The sequence below is a fragment of the Equus quagga genome, chromosome 9 (assembly GCF_021613505.1).
Source record: "Equus quagga isolate Etosha38 chromosome 9, UCLA_HA_Equagga_1.0, whole genome shotgun sequence".
NCBI classification, from domain to species: domain Eukaryota; kingdom Metazoa; phylum Chordata; class Mammalia; order Perissodactyla; family Equidae; genus Equus; species Equus quagga.
Genome location: NC_060275.1, coordinates 90,379,290 through 90,407,034, shown reverse-complemented (window position 1 = coordinate 90,407,034; position 27,745 = coordinate 90,379,290). Strand labels below are relative to the sequence as shown.

General features: G+C 40.7%; 1 long non-coding RNA gene across 2 annotated transcripts in view; it reads right to left on the bottom strand.

The window, feature by feature from the left end:
• The window catches only part of LOC124244433 (uncharacterized), a 42,054-nt gene that overhangs the window by 12,211 nt on the left and 2,098 nt on the right, over positions 1 to 27,745 (bottom strand). Inside the window, exons 3-5 of one of the 2 annotated variants that reach the window (XR_006890002.1) lie at positions 27,353 to 27,654; positions 26,447 to 26,513; positions 22,076 to 23,656 (exon numbers count right to left, since the gene is read on the bottom strand). This is a non-coding gene — a long non-coding RNA (uncharacterized LOC124244433). Of the gene's footprint in view, positions 1 to 22,075; positions 23,657 to 26,446; positions 26,514 to 27,352; positions 27,655 to 27,745 lie in introns of those variants that run through there. The other variant, XR_006890003.1, reaches the window with a different exon arrangement.

Genomic DNA, 27,745 nt, shown 5'->3' with positions numbered 1-27,745 from the left:
CTTAGGAGAAGGAACAGCCTCCTGCCTTCCCTCTCATTTCCAGTTTCCCAGAGGCAATTTGTCTCAACTCCTTTGATATATTCTTCACATATCTCTGAAAAAAAATATGCTTGTAACTACTTTTTGATAATTCTGTTTTAGACAATATCCATCAACTTTCCCCTATGGAGACTGAGGAGATTGCTCTCTTTCACACACACACGTACAGGTACACACACACAAACACACAGAGTACACTTCCCACCCACCCACGGTCCTAGTAAAGTTAGAATCAATTCTCAGTAGTTATATTATTATGACAATACATAAATGGTAAATAAAACTCAGCAATGTCATTATGTGATCGGTTAAAATAAAGTTAACATATGTCATTTTTCCATTTGCTTTGGTTTCCATGTATTTATTACTAATTTATTTCCAAACACTCCCCCTATAAATCTCCTCTTGATATATTCAAATAAATTAAGTCCTCCATCAATTTCATTTTCTTGAAGATATCTCTTCCAGAGCCTTCTGGTCCACAATTAGCTGGATGTATTGACTTCTAGGACTGTCTCCTGAATGCTGTCTTGGAATCTCCTTTTCCCTTCATTTTGGAAATTTGCTTTACGTCATTCCTGCATTGGATCTTTTGTTTTACTCTTCATTGGTTTACTTCCATGTGTTGGTAGAGCACACCCTTCAGTAGTTTCCTTAGAAATGGTGCATGGGAGATAAATTTTTTGAGACCTTACTTGCCTGAAAAATAGCTTATTTTTCTTTTGTACTTAGTTGATTTGGGAAGGCCATAGATCTACCGCCTCCTCTTTCTTTAAGCAGATGTCTTCGGTAAAATCTCTTCTCCTTTGTATTATTTCTCTATCTGCTTGGGTATCCATGTAGAAAGAGTCTCAAATAGAGACTTCAACTCACAAGTTAAAAACGTTCTCAGGATTAGAAATTTATTCACATGCCATAGCCAGGTATCAATTTAGGTGATGTGATAAACTAATTATTCTTTAAAGTCAACTTAATGGTTTATGTTTAAATGTCTAGTTTCAAATATTTTCATTCCTCAAAAAAGCCTATACCTCATTATTATAGACATAAATGAAGAATCTTAAATTCCCTCGAGAAATACAGAGGTCTTGGTAATCCTATAAAAACCACGAAAGGCTAAAGAAAGGCCAAAGCAAAAGTTTTATATTAGAGAAAATACACAGAAAAATAGTTGTGTCAGATATTGCTGCATTTAATTAATTAATTAATTAATTTTATTTCACTATTTTATTGAAGTCATATTGGCTTATAACATTGTATAAATTTCAGGTGTACATTATTATATATCAGTTTCTGTAGAGACGCTGCATTTCATTTGTGTTTGTACATATAAGCATGGTTTGCTGAACCCAATTTGAAGCCAGAGGATGAGGAAACCCCTTAATACATTAGTTAGGGTTCTCCAGAGAAATAGGACCCCAATAGGAGATCTCTCTCTCTTTCTCTCCCTATGAATATATATATGTACACACATATATATATATATAACACCTTATTTTAAATTTGCACTTGGTTTTATATACATAGAGAGAGAGAGAGACAGAAACAGAGAGATTTTAAGGGACTGACTCACATGACTGTGGGGCTGGCAAGTTCAGAATCTGTAGGGCAAGCCAGCAGCTGGCGATGCAGGTGAAAGTTGCTGTTCAGTCTTGAGCCTGAGGCTGGGAACTCAGGCAGAATTTCTGTGTTGCAGTCTGGAGGCAAGTTCCTTCTTCTTGGGGGACCTCAGGCTTTGCTTTTAATGCCCTTAACTGATTGGATAAGGCCCAACTTGCTCACATTATGGAAAGTCTCCTTCTTTACTCAAAGTCTACTGATGTAAATGTTTCATCACATTGGAAAAATACCTGCACAGCCGCATCTAGACTGGTATTCCACCTAGCCAAGAGGACACCTAAAATTAACCAGCACAAGTCGTACACAGGACTCACTGGCTTACAGCATAGTTGGTAGAGAATGGTGAGGAAAGGATCCACAGGAGCAAATAGAGAATAACCAGCTCAGTTTATATATTACTTTTTCTCCTTTTATACACAAACAGTAACCTGTTACACACAGCATTTTATGCCTTGCTTTATTCTCTTCAGATCTTGGAGATATTTTCATAGTAGGACATGGTTTCCTCTTTTTTTTTCCTGATGGATAGTATTCCATTTTTGTGGCTGTACAATAATTTATTTAACCAGTCCACTACTTATAAACGTGTTTTTTCCTGGTCTTTTGCAATTACAAATAATGCCACAGTGAATACTACTGAACATCCATGATTGGCATCTGTGCAAGGATGATAAACTCCCTAAAGTATAATCAACGGGGAAATGAGCATGAACATATTGTCCAATTGCCTTCTCTGGGGTCTCACCAATTTACACTCTTAACCAAAATATATTAAACTGCCCGCATCCCAATATAAAATGTTATTAAACTTTTGGATCTTTGTCATCATCTAACTGAAACATGGTATTTTGTGGTATTGCTGCATTTCAAGTAGCATGAATAAGAATTTATTGCATCAAGAAACTTAATATCAAGGGATGTTGCAATATGCAGCCACAGAATGGGATGGCAGTGGGTCCAAATCTTATGAGATTTTCTGAGTATTATTGCATGTAAAGTGCTTAACATAATGTCTGACACATGGTAAGCACTCAGTAATTGTCAGCTATTTGGATATTTGAGGCCCAAAAGAATGAAAAAATAGTGAATTTGCCCTCCAAAATGAAGAAATAAACATAGCTGTAATAGGAAAATCATGTAAAAAATATGGACGCTTACAAAGAGTATTAAAGAGAATATATTTCTAGATTTTTCACATAAAACATACAAATGACTTTGTTTTGCATATTGTTTTCGTATAAAGCAGTATACAATAAAAATGTCTCCAGTGTCCTATCCAAGTGTCAACCCTTGATTGGGCCCTAGTTCTCCCTTTTGGGGTTCAAAATGTCTCCGGGGCAGTAAAAAGATCTGTGGTTTCCAGGGTTGGGGGTTGGAGGAGATGAACAGGTGGAGCATGAAGGACTTTTAGGAGAGCGAAAATACTTTGTGTGATACCAAAGTGATGGATACATGTTATCCCACATTTGTCCAAACCAATAGAATGTACCCCACCAAGAGAGAACCCTAAGGTAAACTATGTCTTTGGGTGATGATGATGTGCCAACGTAGGTGCATCAGTTGTAACAAATGCAGCACTTTGGTGGGGGATGTTGATAATGGGGGAGGCTCCGCACGTGTGAGGGCAGGGGATATATGGGATATCTCTGTGCCCACCTCTCAGACTGCCAGAGAAATGCACAAAGAGGACAGATGCCAAGCATGAGAGTCTAACGGGGTTCTCTGGCCAGCTCACTCTCTGAGAGCCACTTCTGAAGTGGCTGCTGCCTGGCTTTGTACAGCAGCTGAGACTGCCAGTATGGACTCTCATCACCTTCTAGGAAAACGTGGGAATCCATTCCTTTGGGAAAGCACTTCAATGATACCAAAATGCCAGTCAAACTACACCCACATAGGCTCAGACTGTAAGTGAGCATAAGTGAGGCCATCTTACTATGCTAAACGACCTCAGCCCCTCCACTGTGTGACCACATGTACTCTAAAAAATCTATATGCTTTCCTGATTTATGGTCTCTGCTGTTGTGTGTACTCATCTATCGCTTGATAAATTAAAACTTTGTTCTATGAGTTTCTCCCCAGAACACGTTGACCACAGGCAGGAAACACACCTACAAGGTATCTATGACAGCTGATAGAAGAAAAGAACAGTGAAAGACCCTGGAGTCCATCATGCCTGAAGGAAACCCCCTCCTCACTGCCCATTTTCCCTATATAAATGCCTCAAGATTCTGTAATTTTTGAAGATGGTTTTTTTGAGACATTAGTCTGCCATCTTTCTGATTATGCCAGCTAATTGAATTAAAACTTCTTTTCTCCACCTCTAACTCGTTGTGATTAATTGGCTCAGATGGTGGGGAGCAGAGCTAGCCCATTGCTCAGTAGCAATTTCTGGCAACCTAGATGGGACCCTAGCCTCTGCCCATGGGTAGTTGACTTGGAGGAAGCTATTTTGGGATTTTTCTCTGCAGCTGCTAGGTGGCTTTTTTTCTTTTCTTCTACCCAGGGAATTCCCCTTGTGGCTTCCTCGCTCTCCAACTGCCTCTAACGCTTCAGTGATGCGGAAATGAAGGACCGAATTGGATCCTAAGCTGATGAGCTTGCTTCTGCAGCTAGCTGAATCATCTGGAGTGCACTCCTGGGTGCTAGATTCCTTTTTCCATGTCTGGGAGGCTTGGTCAGGCTGGTTTAGGTGCCGGTCTTTAGGAATAAAGGAAAGTACAGACTGTCCAGTATATTATCTGGAAGACTAGTCTCTGGTTTTTCTGTTGTATGCATGCCTGTACGTTCTGTTCTCCTGAGTGTGGGTGTCACACCACTAGTCTGAGTGCCAGTTTTTCTCTGTGTCAGAATCCCACAGCATCCTTCCAGTGCTTGTTACATCCTCTGTGGGGACGTGAAGTTTGTGACCTTTTCTGTCAAGCCAGGCATGTACGCCTCAATGCGGGCACTGCTATTTGTGTTAACCCTTGGGAAGAAGCCATGAGAGCACGGCCTGACTGTCTTTTCCCCTCTTTGTCTGTCTTGTCCGGCATCTTCTTTGCTGTCATTGTGTGGAAGTTAGGTTTGGGCTTAATGTAAGCCCGACTTGGATTTCCTGCAAAATAGTAGCTCTAAAAAAACTTTCTGCCAGGCACCTGACCTCCTACACGGGCGTTGGGAAATTAGGTCTTTACCCCGCCTTAAGCCATTCCCTCTTGCCTCTATGGCTTGTTTAGCACTGGTGTGAGAACTGTGTGCTTGGGCAGAGTGGCATTTGGCTGAGTACCGGCTTTTCTCAATGAGGGCCTCTTTGTCCGTGTCCCCCGCCCCCAAAAAAGCCTGCTAGGGTGCATGCTGGCCAATTGGCTGATTTCAGTTATGAGCCCATGACAAAGAAAAGGGTCTTTTACTGTAACGTAGCCTGGCCCAAGTATACACTGGGCTCAGGAGAAAAGTGGCCCCTAAACGGGTCGCTCAATCATGGTACCATCTTGCAGCTAAAATGGTTCTGCAAGAAGGAAGGAAAGGAGGATAAAATCTCCTATGTTCAAGCCTTTATGCTGCTATATCTAGATCAAGGAAGAGGGGACAACACACCAAGGAGTCCTCCACTCCTCCTCCCCCTTTTTCAGGCCCACTGCTTGCCCAAGGGAAAATGCTGGAGGGATTGCAAGGTCTAAGAGAACTCTCTCCTTCTCAAATCCAGTAAGGAACACAATTTGGTCACGGGGCCCTTCCCGGAGTGGGGCCATTTCCACTGTGATGATATCCCATAGGCATAAATGGACAAGGGCAACTGGCCAACTTCATTTGGATGCTCTCTCCTTTCTCTACCATGGATCATTTAAATTGAAAAAAAATTATATGCCTGAATGCCCTGTTCTCCTCCTGGGAAGAAACCTTCTGTGTAAACTGAATGCTCAAGTGACTTTTGCTCCAGGCCAGCCAGAGGTGCAAGTACCACCAGAACAATCATCTTTATGGTTCCAGATGGCCCTTGCTAGGTGCTCAAACACCATTGCCGGACCCGGACCCGCTGCCACCGGAGATTCTCAAGGAGGTAAGACCGGATGTGTGGGCAGATGGGAAGCCCTGGAAAACAAAGAATGTCCAGGCAGTACATGTAACCTGAAACAATATCTGCTCAAACAGGAGGTTCAGAAGGGCATTCAGCCAGTTCTTCAGAAATTCCTGGCGGAAGGATTAATCAGACCTTGCCAGTCGTCATATAATACTCTTATTCTCCTGCTCAAAAAAAAAAAATAAAATAAAATAAAACCAATTCAGGGAAATGTCGGTTTGTCCAGGACCTTTGTGCCATAAATGAGGTGGTTCAGGACCTACACCCTGTGGTACCCAGCGTTTACACCTCGCTAACCAATATTTCAGGCGAATATGGCTGGTTTTCTGTTTTGGACTTAAACGATGTATCCTTCTGCATACTGCTCATAGAAGAATCACAACAACTCTTTGCCTTTGAATGGCGTGACCCAGAAACCCAGGCCACTCAACAATGCTGTTGGCCAGTGCTCCCCCAGGGCTTTAAAAACTCCCCTGCCCTATTTGGGGAGGCCCTAGCTAAAGACATTAGCCACTTACAATTACAAGAAGGATTGTTGTCACAGTCTGTGGATGACTTGCTGATAGCGAGCCCTACTTATGAGCAGCGCCTGGCCAAGAAAATAAAGACCTTAAATCATTGGCTGAATGTGGGTGCAAGTTCTCACAAAAGAAATCATAGATCTGCAAACAAAAAGCTACAGACTTAGGGCTTATATTATCAAAAGGCCAGAGGGAACTGCTCTCAGACCCAAAAAGGGCTGGAGCATGTCTGAGTCGTCCCACCACCCAGCAAAAGCTAGAAGGATTCTTGGGCATGGCTGGTTTCTGTCAAAGATGGATCCCTAACTATGGGGTCTCATAGTAAAATCCCCCTAAGAGGCTCTAAAAGGGCTAGACCAGGAGCCACTAGAATGGACAAAGGAATGCCAGGTGGCCTTTGATACCATTAAGACAAAGTTAATTTCAGGCCCAGCCTTGGGGCTTCCTAAGTTGGACAAGCCCTTCAGCCTAAATGTACGTGAAAGTCAGGGAATAAGCTTGGTGGTTTTAACTCAAAACTGGGCATGACGCCCTGGCCAATGGCTTATTTTTCCAAGAAACTGGATCAGACTTTCAAAGGCTGGCCCCCCTGCCTCAGGGCAACAGCTGCTACCTACAACATCCTGCAGAAAGCTGAAAAATTCACCATGGGCCAACCCACCACAGTCTATGTTCCACATCAAGTACTCACATTATTAGAAGAAAAAGGAGGATACTGGCTCACTTCAGGAAGGATGGGCACATAGCAGGTCGTCCTTTTGGAAAATCCAAATGTATGGCTACGAGTATCATCCTCCCTAAACCCAGCCACCTTACTCCCTAGTAAGACATCAGGGGCCTTAGAACATGACTAACAAGTTATGGTGACAATGTATTCTAGCCAACTTGATTTGTCGGACTGTCCCCTGGAAGAACTGAACTTGGAACTCTTCAAAGATGGCAACAGCTTCATGGATCAAGGTAAGAGATGCATGGGGTTCGCGGTCATAACTTCACAAGAGACCGTTAGAGGCTAAAGCCCTACCTGCAGGGACATCAGCTCAAAAGGTGGAACGCATCGCCCTCACTTGGGCTCTACATCTAGCTCGAGAGAAAAGAGTAAATAGATACACAGATTCCATTATGCCTTTGCCATAGTTCAGGCTCATGAGGCCATCTGAAAGAAAGGGGACGCTTAATAGCAGGAAAAAAGGAAATCACGCATGGCCCTAAAATCTTAAAACTGTTTGGTGCTCTGAATCAGCCTGCTCAGGTAGCTATAATGCATTGCCCTGGCCACCAGAGGGAGACTCTAATGGGTCCAGAAGTACATCATAGGGCCCCACCTACAAAAGACCATACAACAGGTGACTAAAAATTACATAATCTGTGCAAAGAACAACCCCAAGACCGCTTCTGGTCCCCTGCATATGGGCACCCAGCAGCATAAAGAAAATTGGCCTACAGAAGACTGGCAAATAGACTTACCCAGACACCCCAGGGAGCTGGGAATTTTGGGGTTTTGTTAGTGTTTGTGGACACCTTCACCAAGAAATCATCCCTAGGTTTGGTCTGCCTAATACGTTGTGGGGTGATAACAGACTGGCTTTTGTCTCCCAAATAACCCAACAAGGGTCCATAAGCTTAGATATCTGATGGATACTACACTCACCTTGGAGACCTCAATCAACTGGAAAGATGGGGAAAATGAATCACACCGTAAAGAAGACCATTGCCAAAATCTGTCAGGAAACACAGCTAACTTGGGATAAGGCACTGTCCCGTGCTCCACTACGGGTTGGAGTAGCTCCCCGAAGAGGATTTAAATTGAGTCCTTTCAAAATTCTATATGAGAGACCCTTTCAGGCATCTTCCCCCTGGACTGACTCTCTGGACGTTTTAAGGAATGCCATGATTGCTAATTATGTTAAACCATTAAGCTCTGTGTTAACTTCTGTCCATGAGGTTGCTTCTCATAGGTCTGCATATCCACCTGACGTCTTTCTACATGCCTTCCGACCTGATGATCACATTTTGCTGAAAACCTGGAAAGACCAGGGACCTGAAAACCAACTGTCACCCAAATGGACGGGCCAACTTTCAGATTCTTCTCACCACTCACTCATCCGTAAAACTTACAGGCGTGAAACCCTGGATACATCACTCCCGGATCAAGGCAGCCCCCAAATCATAGGAGATTACCCTACTTGCGCCAAGGGGGAAGTGGGTGGTGGAACCCCTTGGAGAGCTAAAATACATCTTTAAAAGAAACCTTTGCTCTCTTCTATCTAAACCTCCTTCTAATTCAAAAGGAAAGTGACTCTTTTCCATGCTAGGGTCCCCCTATGATGTCCTGATTTAGCAGGAAGTAGCTAGAGAAAGTATGATGCCCTGTCTCCTCCCTGACCATAAATAAGATTATGAGTTACTACTGACAGAGCGGGGTATATAAACAATCTCCTATTTCCACCACCACCCCTTCCCTGGTGTGCATGTTCTACTGACTCTGCTGGGGCTCTGATACCCATGCTTTTCTCCTCTCCACCCCATCCCCCCATGCAAATGCCCTCCTCACACTGCTTAGGCTCTGACTCCTCACACAGGACAAAGCTGCCTCCCCCAACACACACACAGACACCACACACACACACACACACACACAGGAATACCTCCCTTACTCTGATCAGATGCCGACTCTCCATGCCAGACCAAGGTTATCCCTTAGAACAGACTCTCAACTCACTCTGCTTGGGTTCTGACTCTCCGTTCCAAGCCAACTTCAGCAAGAACACTTTCCTCACCCTACTGGAGCTCTCACACCCCAGATCACACCATCTTCCCTGAGAAGCCCTCCTTACCCTACTCTGGCTCTGGCTTTCCCGCTCTAGTCCCCACATGCGGACACCTTCCTCACCCTGCTTGGACTCTGACATCCCACCCTGGGCCCCCAGGTTTCCCCTGCAACCCCCAATTATGGACTCTATCTTGCTATGACCCATCTAATGGTTTTAGAACTGAATTGTCCAGAAAGGAAAGAGGAAGAGAAAGAAAAAATGTACTTTTTTCTATTTTAATGGTTATGTGTTTACACAATGTGTATAAAAATATGATTAGTACACCAAACCAGTGGTTTCATAGATATTACTGCTTAGGACAAGGCTAAAGTATCTAAGCTTTTTGACTATTTAAAAAATACTCGGAGCCAAATTAAAGTGGTTAAAGTTTGGCACACTCTGCTTTGGCAGCCCGGGTTCGGTTCCTGGGTTTGCAACCACACCACTCATCTGTCAGTAGCCATGCTGTGGTGGTAGCTCACATAGAAGAACTGGAAGGACTTACAGCTAGAATATGCAACTGTGTACTGGGACTTTGGGGAGGGAAAAAAAAGGAAAAACGGGGCAAAAAAACAGAGAGAGACGAAGATTGGCAACAGATGTTAGCTCAGTGCAAATCTTTCCCAGCAAGAACAAATAAATAAATAAAACAAAATAAAGTACATAAATAAATAATAAAAATAAAACATTCAGAAATAATAACACACATATACGGGAAAAATTGTGAATATGGCACAATGACAGCTGACCTTGGCACACTCTAGTATTTCTAGCACCCTTTAAATTCCTAGGACCTTTGCACATGCACATATATTTACATTTTTTCATTATAGCATAAATATTTGCTCATAGCACAAACATTTATCAGAGATCCTAGTTTGTACATTGACTATGGTCAAAAGAATGCCTTAGATTTATCCCTTGGGAAGCAGAAACCAAATCTGAAACACATCTGTCAGTAGAAACACAATGCATAGTATATATTTTGCTGAACAGAGAAAATAAGCAAACCAGGGCTGCCCTTTTAGAAGGTTTTAATCTAAAGCAATTTGAGGGACTGTGTGAAACCCTACTTCACTAACACTCAACACCTCCATTCCCATAAAAGGCAAGAACTCAGCATCCTCCATCTGTTCTCAGTCTTAAAAACAAGACATTCTTATCATTCTTAGTATTCACATCAGGGCGTAGTGTCCCCAAGGGTGATCTATCGGGATGAAGGTGTTTCCAAGACAACCTCTTAAGCCATCATCACCCATTAACATTACAGCACAAGTGCATATCAAGTATTAAATTTTAAATTTTTGAAATCAATTTGGAGGTGCAATATTGTAATTTATAAGAAATATATATTTAGTCATTCAGATAACCAAAATATGTTTCCCATATATATTTGGTCTTCATCCACAATTCCCAGTTCACAGCTCCCAAATGCCTTGGAATTTCCTGAGCAATAAGAGTAACGGAAGCATCTTTTCTTATATTTGGTCTCTTCTCCTCAATTCCTAAAAATGCTTTAAAGCCATAAAGGTGAAATGAGTGTCTTAATATTCATAACAAGCCCCTTTCCACCACAACTTGGCTTATGTTAATGAAGGTGACTTTTGGAAAACACCTAAGGCTGGGGGGCGGTTGACAGAGGTACCAACCACGAATAGAGGGTTGGAAGTTTCTGGGGAGGCTGGAAGGGCTGGAGGTTGAATGAATCACTGGCCAACGATTTAATCAATCATTTCTATGTAATGAAGCCTCCATAAAAACCCAAAAGGATGGGGTTCCAAGAGCTTCCAGGTTGGGGAACAAGAAAGCTTCCACATGCCACCAAGCTCTGGGTCCCAAGCTCCATGAGGACAGAAACTCCTTTGTTCAGGACCTCACACTGTGCATCTCTTCATCTGGCTGTTGATTCCTATCCTTTAAGATCCTTTGTAACAAACCAGTAATCTAGAGAGAAATCAGGTTTCCTGAATTCTCTGAGCTACTCTAGCAAATTCATAGAATCCAAGGAGGGGGTCACGGGAACCTCCGATTTATAGCCAGTCAGTCAGAAGTACAGGTAACAACCTGGGTTTGTGAGTAGCATCTGAAGTGGAGCGCTGTCTCGTGGGACTGAGCCCTTTACCTGTGGAATCTGATGCTATCTCCAGGTAGATAGTGTGAGAACTGAGTTGAATTGCGTTAAATTCTGGGACACCCTGCCAGTGTCCAAGAATTGCTTGTTGGTATGAATAAACCTCTACACACAAACACGTTGGAACTGGGTCCAGGAACCTATGTTAGTGGGCTTTGAGGGAATAGCAATGCTATAGACTGAATGTTTGCATCTCCCCCAAAATTCATATGTTGAAACCTAATACCAAGGTCATGATACTTGTAGGTGGGGCCTTTGGGAGGTGATTAATTAGGTGAAGAGAGTGGAGCCCTCATGAATGAGATTAGTGTCCTTATAAAAGAAGCCCCAGAGAGCTAACTTTGTCCGTTTTGTCATGTGAAGTTACAGTAAGGTGGCCATGTATGAATCAAGCAGCACGCCCTTACCGAGACACTGAATCTGCCAGCACCTTGATTTTGGACTTCCAGCCTCCAGAACTGCAAGAAATAAGTTCCTATTGTTTAGAAGCCACCTAACCTATGATATTCTGTTATAGCAGCTCAAATAGACCAAGACAAGGAATTAAATATAGCAAAAGGCACCATGTTAGAGTGGACAGACAAAGCAAAGGGAGATTCAGAGAGCAGTGCTAAGAAGACATATTTCTTCATTATAAAGGCACGTGTCAACTTCTTCCTAATTTCTGAGAGGCTATTGCAATAAAGGTCAAATAATTTTTTTTAAAAAAACTAGAAAGAAGTATCACATGGTAGTGGAAATTTGCAGTGATTATGATTTTTTTAAACTAGTGGGCAATCCACCAATGCTTAGAGCTCAAATGGAAGTGCTATTTATACCCTGATGCTCTCCAATGACAAGCTCACACACACACCACCACCACCTTATTTTCAGTTAGCCTCTCGGGAAATGCTGATGATAACAGTATTAAATGTCTTGGAATTTAAACACTTGAAACTTGTTGGAGAGGCAATGATGGCATGCTACAGCGACAAAGTTTGATGGCTGCTTTCACAGTGAAACCACCGTGAAAACGTATCTTAATGTACAAGTAGAAAAAAAGTTGATTTGCAGGGAAACGTAAAGCTCAAAAGACATTCTAAGTAAGATATTGGTGAAGATATAATTTTGTAAAGAAGGCTCATTCACCAGAAAATCATTCAAGAGTAGTCATAGCAAAAATTTAACAAACTGGCAGCTGAGCAGAATGTGGAAACCTCTTGTTGTGAATTTATTTGAAATAAATAGAATCAAACTGTTCCAATTAAAGTGAGAGCTGAAGTGATATGTTTGATGCCAAGTTTCATAGGTTAACGCCTTTGTGGTTTACATATTTTGATACCCATAGGAGACGATGTCTTGTGCTTATTTGAAACAGTCGTAAACTGTGTCTTACCAAGACAACTAAATTTTCTTTTTAATAGCAATTTATACATTATGCTTAGTTAATCTATAATATTGATCCTGACAATGACATTGGATTCTTTTAAGGAATCCTCATCTTTTAGCAGTGCACACTGAAATATTTACAGTTGAAATAACTGGATGTTTCAGATTGGCTCCAAAATAGTCCAATGGAATGGAGGAAAGTGGATAGACACAGAAATGGTGTAAGATTGGAAGGGAGCAGATCATTGTTTAAGCTGGGTGATGACTACGTGGGGTTCCTTATACCATTTTCTTTGCTTTTGTATGTATTTGGAATTTTCCGTAACACAGTTTTTAAAAGAATAAGGTTAGATCTCTTAGATAAGAAGCTAAGGAGTTGTGGTGGTTTTGATGGTCATAGTCTCTAGAGGATTGAAATAAATTTATCCCTCTGATGGGTGGCACAATAAGTCCCTTGAAAAGATAAAGAAACCATACTTGGGCACACCAAGGGGTCTTCAACCTCCATACCTTTACTCTCAGCCCACAGTAAATCCTGGACGTGGCTCCTCCACCAGGCTGTTTTCACAGGCATGGGTTGCTCTCACCTCTGAGTCAGATGTTTTCCTGACTCAGCTTAAGTGGTAAGACTGATTTGGGAGAAGCCAATTGCGTAAGAAAGAATATGTCTATTTTTTAAAATAGATTATCCAAAAAGAGCCTATTCCAAAAGTTTCATGTTTTTGTCTAAAGCAATTATATATGTTAGCGAAAGGCTTGGTTAAAGACTGGTGGGAGGCCTCTGACTTTCCTTATTTATGTCCTCTTTGGAAAAAAATTGCTTGAAATCAGATGCATTTCCAGATGAAAAATTCATCAAAATACTGATACTTTGACATTTAACTTGGGTGATTAACTTGAAAACTTAGTAATATAATAAAAGTTATGTCAGGCTGTTTGTTGACTTTATATCTTCTTAAATGGCAAAAGAGACTGAATGTGTCTCCCCAACAATGTATCACTATACACGCAAGACCTTTCTTTCCTTTTTTCTAATGGGGTTTGTTTTTGTTTGTTGCAGTTTGAGTACAGTAGAAGTTCTAGAAGGGAAACTGTGAGAGAGAAAACTGAAAAATTAGATAGAGGCTAGATTACCAAAGGCTTTAAATGTTGAATTTCCACTGATATTTAAAGGAATCTTTAGTCATACACATACACAGGTGCCCAGAATGTTCTTTCTCTGCAGAAGCAAGCCCAATCTCTTTAATCTTTCCTACTTTATTTCACGAACTGGCAGTTATTAAACAATAGGCAGGCCATGCTCATCTCTGCAGGCAACCTTGGAAGCAGCATCAGCACAAAGAAGATGCTCCAGAAGCAGCATCTGGAGCCCAAAAGAAATATTCTAAGCTCAAGTTGGAATAGATTTGATTAATTTATAGAAAATATTAATCCTCCTCCACCTTCCCCCAGAAGACAAGTACACTTCCCTACCCCACTGAATTTGGGCCTGACCAGGTGTCTAATTTTGGCCAAAGAAAAGTGAGTGGATATGGCAAGAGCAGCTCTAAATGTGCTTGTGTGATCGGCTTTTCTCTTAGGCTTTTGTGATCTGCCATGGGAAGAACATGCCCTGAGTAACTTGATCAAGGAGAAGGTGAAGACACATTGCAGACTTGAACCCAACTGAAGCCTGAAGTCAAGTCCAGGCTGAAGCGGGGCTACCTCAAATGACACACAGACCTGTGAACAAAAAAAATACAAATGCTGCTTGGCCAGCCTGGTGGCACAGTGGTTAAGGTCGCACACTCAGCTTCAGCGACCTGGCATTTGTGGGTTCAGATCCCAGGCATGGACCTGCCTATCACTCATCAAGCCATGCTGTGGCAGTGTCCCACATACAAAATAGAGGAAGATTGGCACAGATGTTAGTTCAGGGCCAATCTTCCTCACCAAAACAAAAACACGACCAAAAACAAATGTTGTTGTTACAAGCCACTGAACTTTGTGGTGGATTGTTATGCAGCACTATTACAACAGTAGCTGATTGACACAGAAATCATCTACATACACGAGGAAACTGAAACATCAGAACAGCTGCATTTTCTAGGGAGGCTATGTAAAGCAGTGACTCAACCTGCTTTAGGGTTATGAAATTTCTTAAGAATCCAATTAATAACTTGATCAGATCCTTCTCCAAGTTTCCTTGCATCCCATCTGTCTCTCCACAGGCCTCCATGGGAGTCTCCATCTGATTGGCAGAATCTAAAACATGTCTGGAACCCTAACTGCAAGAGAGTTTAGGATATGTAGCTTCTTAGCTTTCCAGTCTTTGAAACCTAGGAAGAAGTTGCAATGGTACTTGGTACTTCTAACACATCAGTGCAAAGAGAAGCAGTTTAGGGAAGAGAAGAAGAAAATGAAGCCGGAGAGAATCAGGAGAACCTGGTGTCATAAATCACTTAAGTTAAATGATACAGAGGAATACTATGTAAAAATGTAAAGAATCTATTGAATTGGGCAATAACAATGTTTCTGGAGACCAGAACAGGGACTGCTTCATTGGAAGGGTGATAAGGTAAGAAGATAGAGACGAGTCCTAAAATAGTCCTCTTTCCAGAACTTTAGTTGAGAAGGGGAGGGGAAGGATGTGGTTATCATCCACGTGTTCTTGTGTAAGAGTGAATCATACCTCACTCAGGGGTCGGTAAACTTAGTCTGCTGTGCATTGACTAAAAATAATGACTAAAAATGATCTCAATCTCTCTTTTCTTTGTCATTTTTTTAAATTGTCCTTTCCTTGTTCCCTGAAGCAAGGGGTCTTCTCTTGGGTCTCCCAAGTCTTCCTGTGAGTCAAGAGAAGTGACTCTCAGATTCCTTTTGCATTTTCCTGTTGTCAGGTTATCATCGCCCACAGTTGTGGAAAGTTCCCTGAAGTGCTGCCGTTGCTATGTTTGTGCTCCACTTTTCTCCTTGCCCCACTGTTAAAGAGAAAACCACAAGCCCAAGATGGCGTCACTTGTGCTAAAGCCCACACCACCAAACCTAGATTTAATACATAACCTAATTGCAGTTTCAACTTCTCCTTGAAATGTAATCTTAATCAACCAGTCTGGAATTTTCTAGCCAGTACCAATGAGGTAATCTGCCACGGGGGCCCTCTCCACCCCTAGGGGAAGAAGCAGCAATGTATATGATAAAACCCTTGCCATTTCCTTCTCCCCAAAAAGAAGACGGCCTGGCCTAAAAATAATCCTTTCTTTTCTTTTGCTAATAGCCTCCTTGCCCCATCTCATCTTCCTATAAAAACTTTTTTATCCTGTACAACTCCTTGGAGTATCTCTTTGCTTGCTAGATGAGATGCTACCCGATTCATGAATCGCCTAACAAAGCCAACTAGATCTTCCAGTTTACTTGGTCAAATTGTTTTTTAACACCATGAAGACTATATTTTGTTACCTCCTGGCAAGGTCTGTCTCATCTTCTTTATCCTACGATTTATATTAGTTCTTGCATTCCTCACAGATCTCAGGCCTTACAGCTTTCTAAGTCAAACTAGTCTTGGCTTCATGGTGTTGGTAGGTACTGTCATTAATCTTCCAATATCCCTCTTTGCTTCTTTTTAGTAAAAGAACCTCCAAGTTTTACCTGAGCCTAAATAGAGACTAATTTCTCAGCTTCTCAAGCAGCTAGACGTGACCATGTGGCTACATCTGAACCAAGGGACTCTCACCACCCCTTCTGTCTAGGTGGAGAAAGATGATGGCTGGAGCTCTCTTAGAAGCCATGGATTTAGCATGTCAGAGCTGCCCTATCGATACCCGCCCATTAAACCCAGCATATATAGGGTCAAAACCAAAAGCACCCATCCCCTTGCCCTGCTTCTTTAGTTACATTCATATGTAGATGTAGGTTTCTTTAACCTTTGTATCCCTGAGCTTCATATATGCATGAAATCAGTGTTAGATTAGAGCACTGACCTCCAGCTGGCATAACAAGTAGAAGTTACAACTGTTAAAAGCCCAGGTGGCCTCACGCTGAAGTGTTGGTGAGTTGCGAGTTCTTCAAGTTTATTGCAGGAAAACTGATGTCCAGAGAATATCAAGAAACTGAAGTTTCCCAGACCCCAATTCCTTGGTTTCCAAGTGCCAGAATTCACCATTCACCATGGAAGCAGACAAGCAAGGACGCTCATCTGTAGATTCTCTTATCTGGCCACCTCTCTCCCTGCACATAGTCACATTCTTCACAAACTTTAAAGCCCCTTGTCTCCCGTCCTTCCTTTGGGGAGATAAATCTGAGTGCTTACTCTCACCTCCCAGCTGATGTCACCCCAAATACAACCCCTTTCCTTGCCACAAGCCTGGCGTGCCAGTTTTTTTTCGGCCCCTCTTACGCGGTGGACAAACGAACCCGTGTTGGTGTTCAGTAACACTCTCTACCCAAACCACGCAACTCCAGACTGTCACATGAGAAGGAGATAAATGTAGCTTTTAGGTAAACCATAGCGTTTTGTTTTAGACAGTACCTTAAATAATACAACGGCCACAAGACATACCACTCTCCTTGATCACAATGGCCGTGTGGTCCAGCCGCCATACAACATCTACTGGCTGCAAAATGACCACTGCATCTCTCTGGTCTGACCTCCACAATTCGTTCTTTCCTCTTATCAGTCTCCTCTGGCTGGGATAACATCTAAAGATGTTTCTCACCTATTACGACACTTGGAGAATTTAGGGCAAGAATGAACAGCACCTGTTAGGATTCTCCTGGAAGCTTTGTCCCCTCAGAAACAACACACATATTCTTCATGATCTTCTGGCACTGCAGTCAGTTAGCTTGCAACAAATCCAGCCTCTACCACTTAAGAGAATGCTACTTAACCTCTCTGTGTCTCAGTTATAAATGTGCATAATAATTGTACCTGCCTGCAAAGGTTGCTATAGTTTTCAAAAATCAAAGACTATTATATATATTATATATAATGTTATATTATACATAATATATATAATATATAATATTATATATATTACAATCAAAAGTGACAATAGTTTTCAATGACTACAGTTAAATTATCCTACTTTCGCAAATTTTAGGACAAAATAGGACCATGTGAACCAGTACTTGGGTCCCTCCCCAGATCTTGGAAAAGTCTGTGTCATTAGCTTCACAGTAAATCCACCTCTGCCTACCTTACAGAGTCATTAGGGGATGACACAACATGGACCCAGAGATACTAGCACATAAGGCACTTTTGTGCTTGCTACACAAAGGTGACCATTCCAGACTTACATGGGGCTCAGGACCTGGCCAGCCAAGCAAGGACTAGATTTCAGCTCTCACTCTTCCCCTTGGCCGGGTGCCTTCCACATTGCAAAAGCTCAAGACAGCTGATATATCTGTGCCACCACGGTGCCCGGCCAACAGGGCAGGGTAACAGAGAACTAAACTCAAGTCCACTTCTCTGGCCAAGTTCTGTGTCTCAGCATGCAGGGGCATACGCCTGAGAGGATGGCCTTTGTGGCTGCACTCAAAGGCTCTGTCTCTCTGCCAAGCCCGGCACCTACTTTTTGCTAATGTGCACAGAGGTGCCTTAGAGTTGTGGGTGGCCTGGCACAACACTCCAGCGCATGTGGCAGCCCTGATACCTGGCCACAATAAGCACTCTGCAAGTATAAACGTTCCTCTTTTGGGCCCCCTATTCTTTTCTACCTGTGTAACCATACCCCTACTTGCTCAATCTTATATAATTCAGGTCATTTTAAAAGTTAATTTGCACGTTTCCAAGGAAGCAATTGGAAACCTAAGTTGCTCCAGGGAATTGCTTTACCGCTGTGTCCTCGTGAGCTATGGGAGGCCACACCAGACAACATCTTTGGGCATTTTGCCGGGTTCCTTGGCTGTCTGCATTGGCACACTGGTGGGAAGGGATTGGGGTTGCGCCACCCGGGGAACACCCAGACCTCATTTTAGGCAAAGCTGAGTCAGAGGGCTGTTCCCGGCCAGTATCAGAACCTGGGGTGGGGGTGGCTGGCCAGGCGTCCACACCCTGGGATGTCAGACTTGTCTGTTGGTGCCTTGGTGATAAGACTTGAAGCAGATTTGTTCAGGAGCCTGTTCTTTAAAAAGCGGCCACTGGAGGGCTCTTTCGGGTCCCTCTCTGCGGCTTGTCATGCTGTGAGCTGACAGGTTTGGTGAGCCACTTTGGACCTTCCCAGGCCTGCTGAGGGATCGAGAAGGCACAGTTTAGGTTAGGAAAGTGGACAGGAGGACAGCGGAGCCCTTGCTCATCCACCCACATTATCTCTGCTGAGTGAGGCGGAAGGGGCATCTTAGACACCCAATTTCTCTATCCAAGTAAACATACATTGAAAATGTTGGTAGTATAAAGGCTAATTTATACTCCAACCAGCAGCATTTGAGAATTAACTGTTGATCCACGCCCTCATTAACCTTGCGCAGGATCATGTAAATTTTTCTAACGCAAGGGATTAAAAATACGTATTGAGCAAATTTTCTTGTTTTCAATGAGCATCTGTATTTTGTCTGTTCCTATCACGTCAATATTCTTTGCCTATATGGATATTTTGAAATGTATCTATTTTTTAACCCACAAAGTCTCCCTGTAGAAGGAAACAGAGTTTCCATTAGCTCTTTCCTATCAAAACATCCAACCACCTTGGCCCGGCCCTCACTCTCTTCCAAACACACCGAAACACACACCGTGGCTGTCTGTGAGCACTGTGTGTGATTACTCCCTTCACATGGTTTTGTGACCAAGCCTATTGACATGTTAGCCCTGTCTGCTTAGATTGAAATCTCTTAAAGTGGCAGGCCTGGTTTGATTATTTGCTCTGTTGAGCAAAACATACACTTGCAATTGACAAAGATATGTTTCAGACCTGCTTCCCCTTCCCAAAGGAATAAATCTAATACATGATTCGGACCACAATTAATGTGAACAACAGGGAATTTGGCTGGCATCTATATTATGAGGGAAAATAAGCACGAAAGCAGAAAGCTGCGTTCTGCTGACTTGATTTAAAAAAAAAAAAAACTTTAATAGCCTAACTTCAAATTCACAGCCTCTAGCAATGTATAAAGGACTTTTAAATGTCAGCTCTGGTTTCAGATGATCTGAGGATGTCTTTTTCACTTAAAATAAACCCTGGTTTTAGATTATACACATTTCTTCTCAAAGAAATATGTGATCACTGAAGAAAATTAGCAATTTCTTCAAAAGGATAAAAATTGACTTATAATCCTACCATTTAGAGAGAACCACAAATAACAAATTTTATATTTCCTTCTAATCTATATTTATAAGCACACATATGTGTACGATTATAATATGTGTTTAATATGTGTATAATATGTGAATAAATATCATGTTTTTCCAAAATTAGAATTGCAAGATTCTGAATCCTGCTTTTTCACTTCATAACCAGCATTTTCCTGTCATTAAATATTCTGTTTTTTTCTTTGAGGAAGATTAGCCCTGAGCTAACTGCTGCCAATTCTCCTCTTTTTGCTGAGGAAGACTGGCCCTGAGCTAATATCCGTGCCCATCTTCCTCTACTTCATATGTGGGACAGTTGCCACAGCATGGCTTGACAAGCAGTACGTAGGTCTGCACCCAGGATCCAAACTGGTGAACCTCGGGCCACCAAAGCACAATGTGGGAACTTAATCGCTGCACCACTGGGCCAACCCTATCATTAAACACTCTTTGAACTCTGATTTTCAATGGCTGAATGATATTCCATTGTAAAGATATATCATACTTTACTAACAAATTTCCTTCTGTTCCCAGACAATGTCTTCATGCCTTCATGCTACTGTTTCCTCTTCCTGGACACACGGGATACTCCCATTTCCCAGACTCCCTTGCAGTTTGGTTGGGATCATGTGACTGAGTTCCAGCCAATGGAATATGGGTGAAAGTGACTGGCCCTGGCCTTAAAACCAATCCATGTTATCCTCCCGCCCTCTCTTCTGCTGCAAGCAACTCTGGAAGCCACATGTTCCCAATGGCATGGCTATAATATGGAAGCAGCCTCCATCCTCGAGTCACCCACTGGAAGAGGAAAGAGAATCCAAGCAGCATCAGACTATAACCTGTGTGAAAAAAGCCTGTGTGTGTTACTGCACATAGCCCAGTGATGCCTCATGTAAATAAGTAAATGTAAGATCTGCAAGTTGTTTCCAACTTTCTATTACTCTAAGGACATAGCAACATTTTGGTTATTGCCAATTATGTTATTATCATAAGTAAGAAAGAAGCGTTAGGATTTTTTTCTATTTTTAAATAAGCAGACAGTTATTATTTTCTTCTTTATATTTTTGCATAATTTTATAGTTTTCTACAGAGAGCTACTTTTAAAACATAAGAAAGTGTGGAAAGAGACAGGCAGAATTGTCTGGAGGATGACCCCTAAAGCTGAGGTTGTCTGGTGATGGACTGTCTGGAACAAGGGCTCCGTCTTCCCCATGGGAGGGTCTGCACCCAACCCAGTCCTGTGTTCCCCCAGCTTTATGAAGCCAGCTTTAAAAACTGTACTTAGGGGGCCGGCCTGGTGGTGCAGTGGTTGAGTTCTCATGTTCTGCTTTTCGGGGGCCCAGGGTTTGCTGGTTCGGATCTCAGGTGCAGACATGGCACTGCTTGGCAAGCCATGCTGTGGTAGACGTCCCATGTATAAAATAGAGGAAGACGGGCACAGATGTTAGCTCAGGGCCAGGATTCCTCAGCAAAAAGAGGAGGATTGGCAGTAGTTAGCTCAGGGCTAATCTTCCTCAAAAAAAACAAACAAACAGACAAAAAACTGTACTTAGGAGCCGGCCCCGTGGCCGAGTGGTTAGGGTCATGTGCTCCGCTTGGGCGGCCCAGGGTTTCATAGGTTCGGATCTTGGGCTTGGACATGGCACCACTCATCAAGCCATGCTGAGGCGGCATCCCACATGCCACAACTAGAAGGACCCACAACTAAAAAAAAATATATGCAACTATGTACTGGGAGGATTTGGGGAGAAAAAGCAGGAAAGAAAAAAAAAAAAAGATTGGCAACAGTTGTTAGTTCAAGTGCAAATCTAGGAAAAAAAAAAAAAAAAAACTGTTCCTAGATGCCAGGAGCCACATTTCTCAGATAACTGCTGTGTAGCCCGCACGTAATCGCAGACTCCTTGGAACCAAAGGTCTGTTCACGCCGGATGAAGCCCACTAGTTGACAAGCTTGACCCACACACACAACACTTCAGATCAGTGTCTCATTTTTTTGGTTAATCATCAGGGGTTTTTTACTTTAATTTTTTTTTTTTTACCAAATAATATATTTGTGTGGATGAAAACTTGAAAGATTAAAAAAGGGAAGAGTTAAAACTCTCCTTCTGTCCCTCGGTCACCCAGTTCTCTTCCTCAGAGGCAATTAGTTTTGTTCCTTTTATATCCTTAGAGAGATTACAACTGATTATAAATTGAGCAGAACAACCAAAATAAATAACAAATGAGGTTCCTTCTCAATTAACTAAGGTATTCTTTGGTTTTTGAGATTACTATTTTTTAAAAATAAAAACACATGACGAAAAACTAATCTGCACAAACATGTCTAAAATGAAAAGTACAAGTGCCCCTTACACACCACTTGCATTCTTAGACTTTCTCCCCGAGGACAAGCAGTTAGCAATTTCTTGTAATCGTACTCAAAACATGCTTATGTATATACCCCATAAAAATTAACAAATTAAATAGATGTATGGACATACCAAATACACATTTCCGACTCTTGCTTTTTTCACTCAATTGTATATCTTGGACATATTCCATAGCTGCATATACAGATAATTTTCCTTCTTTTGAAAGGATGAATCATAAAGAGTTTTCAGTCTTTTATTCGAAAATCTTCAGGTTGTTACTAGTTTGTTGCTATTACAATGTTCTTTTTCTTCCTACCATCTCTCCATTTCCCCCACAATGTTTTTCTAATGAGTGTCTGTGTGTGTGTGTGTGTGTGTGTGTGTGTGATGTGTATGTGTGTCTATTATAATTCTGCCACTATGAATGTTTGTAAGCCGAAATTTCCAATCAAGTGAATATTTTTTTCTTCTTGCTAAGAACGGGGGGATTTTCAAAAGAAATTGTCTATTGCCATCCTTTTTCAAAACATTTACACCTTCATCTTTAGGCATCATTTCCAAAAATTTCTAGGAAGACAAGTTCTTATGATTATTTTTGCTACAAGATCTAATAACACTGATGTAATAACATTTCTCTCCTTCTTGGGTGTTTCATTTTATTCTAGTTTAGCTTGGTGATTTTGTGTTGAATTTGAATGAACATTTCTCCTCGGCATGTTCCCCCCAAAATGCCTTGATAGCGTGGAAACTACCTGAGCGTTATTTCAAAGTGACTAAGTATCATCTGATAATATTTGATAATGGATGAAATAATTGCTGTTGTGTAAGAACTGGATGAAAGAGGCTACATTTAAGAAGCTGACAAGATTGAATATAGAAGTGAATGCCTTCAGGAAGTTTTCATTTCAATGTAGATAAAATTAATTTAAGCACAAATAGAATCACAAGGATAAAAACTTAGCTTTCTGTAGCTCCCACAAATAAATTTTGTTCTTGACATCTGGATAAAGTTCAGAGGAAATTCAAGGACAAGTTTGACGACTACTCTTTTTTGCTTAAAAGTCTTTCATTTGTATTATAGTGGCATTAATCTTATAAATCTTCATTCTAAAGTGATATTTAAGATAATAGAAACTTTACATGATTTCAGCAGATTTTCATCAATTTCTAGATTGAAGTCTAAAGTAAATATATTTCAATCTTTTGAAAAACTGGATTGTTTCAGAAGAATATTTTATTGGAGAGAAATCTAATCGAGCAAAGGAAGGAGTTCATACTATTTTCCTCCAATAACTTAGTCACTTAGCATTTCAAAATATAACGGTAGGGAGTGCCACTTCCAGTCACAGCTGAATGGCTCTTATTGAACTGCTCCTCCTACATATAATAATATAAAACACCAGAAAAAATATTTTTTTAAAAAACACTTAAAAGTCTTTAAAAGCAGTGGAGAATGACAAATAGCAGGAAGATTCTGGAGGGCAGTCAACACCTGGAAGAAGGGAAAGATCACAGAGTGAGTTTCTCACATTTTATGGCCCTTAGCCTGAGACCGGCCGAGTCCGTACAGTGTGGGGTAGCGAAAACTCTGTTAGAAAGTACACAATATTTCTATCTTGAAGAGCTGGAGGTCAGAATTTGGGACGACCACATCCTTTGGAAAGTGAGGTGTGAAATCACAGAAAAGAGAGAGCTAGAGAGGAAGAAGCTCATATTCTGTGTTTAAACTGCGCGTCACAAATAATTTCTGAATCATGCTTATTACGCAAGGCAAACTCACAGCAGTCCAAGACCAAAAAACCTGAACTCAGATTTGAGCTGCTATTACTGCCAGCAATATCACGTTGCAGTTTGAGTCTAACCATGTTCATTGCCCATTTGAAAAGAAAATCAATGTCACTGTAGGAACACAACAGAATCCAGAGTTTTCATAACATAATATTTATCACGTCCAGGTGGCACGCCAAAATTACCTGACAACCCGGAAACAAATAAACCAACCAACCAGGAAAACGATCCATTCTCTTAAGAGAAACAATCAATGGAGATTGACTCTGAGATTATCTAAATGTTGGAATAACCAAGCAATGCTTTAAAAGTAGCAATCATAACCATGCTTAATGAGTTAAAGGAAAATAGACCCATCACGATCTAAAGGTTAGGAAATATCAGTAAAGAAATAGAAAATACAAAAAAATTCTAGAACTGAAATGTACACTATCTATTATACAAAATTTACTGGACAGATTTAATAGCAGCATGAAGATGGGAGAGGAATTAGTAAACTTAAAGATAGTTCATTAGAAATTATCCAATCTAAAATGCACAAAGAAAAAAGATTTGAAAACAATTAATAGAGCCACATGGGTATTTAGGACTATATGAAGGGGCCTAACATATTTGTAACGAGAGTCTCAGAAAGAGATGAGAAAGAAGATAATGGGGGAGACAAAAAATTTGAGGAAATTCCAGCTGAAAATTTTTCAAATTTGGTAAAAGACATAAATTTGCAAATTCAAGAAACAACAAATGTGAGGCAGGATGAATGATTACAATAATTTTTAAGTCTCTAGGTATATCATTACCAAACTATTGACAATCAAACAGAAAGGGAAAATATCGAAAGCAATTAGAGAAAAATGACACATTATATATCCAAGGCAATTGAATAACTGATGATTTCTCAACAGAAATAATAGAGGCCAGAAAACCATGCGTGGAACAACATCTCCATATTGTTTAAAGAAAAAAAACTTTCAACTCAGAATCCTACGTCCAGCAAAAATATCTCTCAAGAATAAAATGAAGTAAAAATATTTTAAAATGAAACTAAGAGATTGTATCTCCAATAGACCTGTACTAAAAAAAAAAAAAAATATTAAAGGAAATTCTTCAGGCTTAGAGAAAGGAGATCAGATGAAAACAGATCTTTGGAAATGAGTGAAGAACATTTTAATTTTTAAAAAATACACATCACATTGCTGGTTTTATTTTGTCATAAATGTAACACATTTTACAACTATAATGTGAAGGACAGGAGGTGTGTACCTATTATGTGAAATGGTACAATATTATCAGGCAAACAGTAAAAATTAAGGCTATATATTGCAATCCATACAGCAACCACCAAAAAAATCACACAGAATAACAACAAACCAAAAGGCAAATTAAAATGAAATTCTAAAAAATATTTACATAATGTAAAAAAGGCAAAAGGAGAAATAGAAGAGGGAACAAAACAGATAAAGTATGGCAAAATGGAAAGTTAAACCGAACCAAATCAATAATTGCCTTAAATGTAAGTGTGCTAAGCACTACCTAGCAAATTAAAGTGTGGAGACTGTCAGAACAGACTTTCCAAAAAGTCCCAACTACATGCTGTCTGTAAGAGATGCTTTAATTAACTATAAATATGACTATAGGTTTATTTTAGATAAAGCTTAGCAAATAGTTTTCTAAAGTCCCTAAATTTCCCATCTAATTCTTCCCTAAAGTACTTCCCCCTTACTGTATTAATGTGCTATTCTTCAGCAGTAACTATTGCTCTCATATTTATGAATTCCCATAACCACACGTCAAGAGAATAAAAGCGGCTATCTAAACAAACACATATTCAACATTCTTCCTAGAGCCCATAGGCGGAAAACAGTAGAAGATTGAAAATGTTCTCCCCATTGTCTGGTTTCTAATGATTTCTGCAACAAGATCTGAACACAATTACAATATCCAGGAGAGGGTAGAATGTGCAAAATCAATCAACTGATCTTCAAATAATATCTAGTTCAAGGAAGAAACTCCATTACAACTATTAAGGATGACGTGATCCTTCACTTAAATTCATCTAACAGATATTGAAAGGGAAGCAATTCATAATTAAGTAATTATATGGAATCCCTTGAAATGATAAAATGTGAATGTTCCACACGGCCCTCGAACACTCAACATCTTGCTTTGTCATTGTTGGCTCTCTCTTTTTTTTTCATTTGGAAGAGATATATGTCTCTTAACCAATCAAGCTTTATGGCACATTTTAGATTAAAATTTTTTCGGAAGGCCTATTTAGTTTTTCACAGTACCAGAATACATTTACAAGATAACATTTTAATTTCCATCAAGTTTTCTTAAAATAATGTCAGTAGCACCAACGATTATAATCACAGCAGCATGCTTTAAGACCTAAAAGCAAATTTTTAAAATGTCAAATGTGATAATATGCAAAAAAAAAAAGAAAAAAAGAAAAATTCTTAACCATGAGGGTGATTGTAAATCATCATCCACTTACTTGACAAAGCCACTTTCTTCAGAAGACTCCCACTTCCTTCAGACGCCATCAGTTTGGTTACCACATACTGCCAAACAGGTAATTATAGATATTTATAGTAGTTGAACAAATAGAATCATAATTATATTTCATAATTTACATAGCTTATTTTATATAGCTATATCTATACCTATATCCATATCTATATCTATATAATGTTCCTGACAGTTACAGAACTATTTTTCCTCTGAGAAACTGGAGGGTAGGGGTACATTCCACTCATGCTTCCCCTGTAATAGTTACACATACGAGACTTTCTGGTGGAAGATGGAAAGTGAGAGAGGATGGATCAAGAATCATTCCCAGGTTTTTTGATTTGGTATCTAAATTAAAGGTTGGGTCATTCCCAAGAATCAAACGGGGGAAAAGGGAAGAGTATGAACTCGGACATATTGATTTTTGATGTACAAATAGGCCGGTCTGGAGTTCAGATAAAATAATTGCAATGGGAAGGGCATTTGACCTACATAAGAGGTCACTGAAATCAGGAGCAGGGGTGTGATTATTTGGGAGAATGTGTGGACTCAGAGAAGAATGTCACGGATAGAGCCCTGGGACACACCAACATCTAAGGGACAAGGGGAGAACAAGAAGTCGAAGAAGGTGACAGGGAAGAAAGTCAGGAAAATGGGGGGAAAGCAGAGAAAGTTGTGTTACCGAAACCAAAAGAAGAGAGACCATTAGGGAGGAGCGTCAAACGGAGCAGAATCAATATGTACTTTTCCAACATCATCTCATCAATGCTAAGCAAGGAAGGGTATTTCCACTCCTAGTTCAATAAATTGCTGGTATTTTTCATCTTTTTCATTTCAGCTCTTTTCAGGCTAATTTAAAAACTAACCTTTGGAATATGTATCACATACATACCTATGTATCAGTTTGCTGGGGCTGCTCTAAGAAATTCCCACAAACCTAGCGGCTTATAACAACAGAAATCTATTCTCTCACAGCTCTGGAGCCCAGAAATCTGAAGTCAAGGTGCTGGCAGGATGAGTTTCTTCTTAGGGGTTCGGAGAGAGAATCTGTTCTGTACCATTCTCTTAGCTTCCTCAGGTTGCCAGCAATCCTTGCTATCCCTCGGTTTGAGGGAGAGTAACTCCAATCTCTGCCTCAGTAGTCACGTGGCGTTCCTCTTGGGTGTCTGTGCCCAAGCCCAAATTTTCCTCTTCCTATAAGGATAATAGTCATTGGATTAATCCAGTATGACCTCATCTTAACATGATTAAATCTGCAAAAACAATATTTCCAAATAGGGTTATA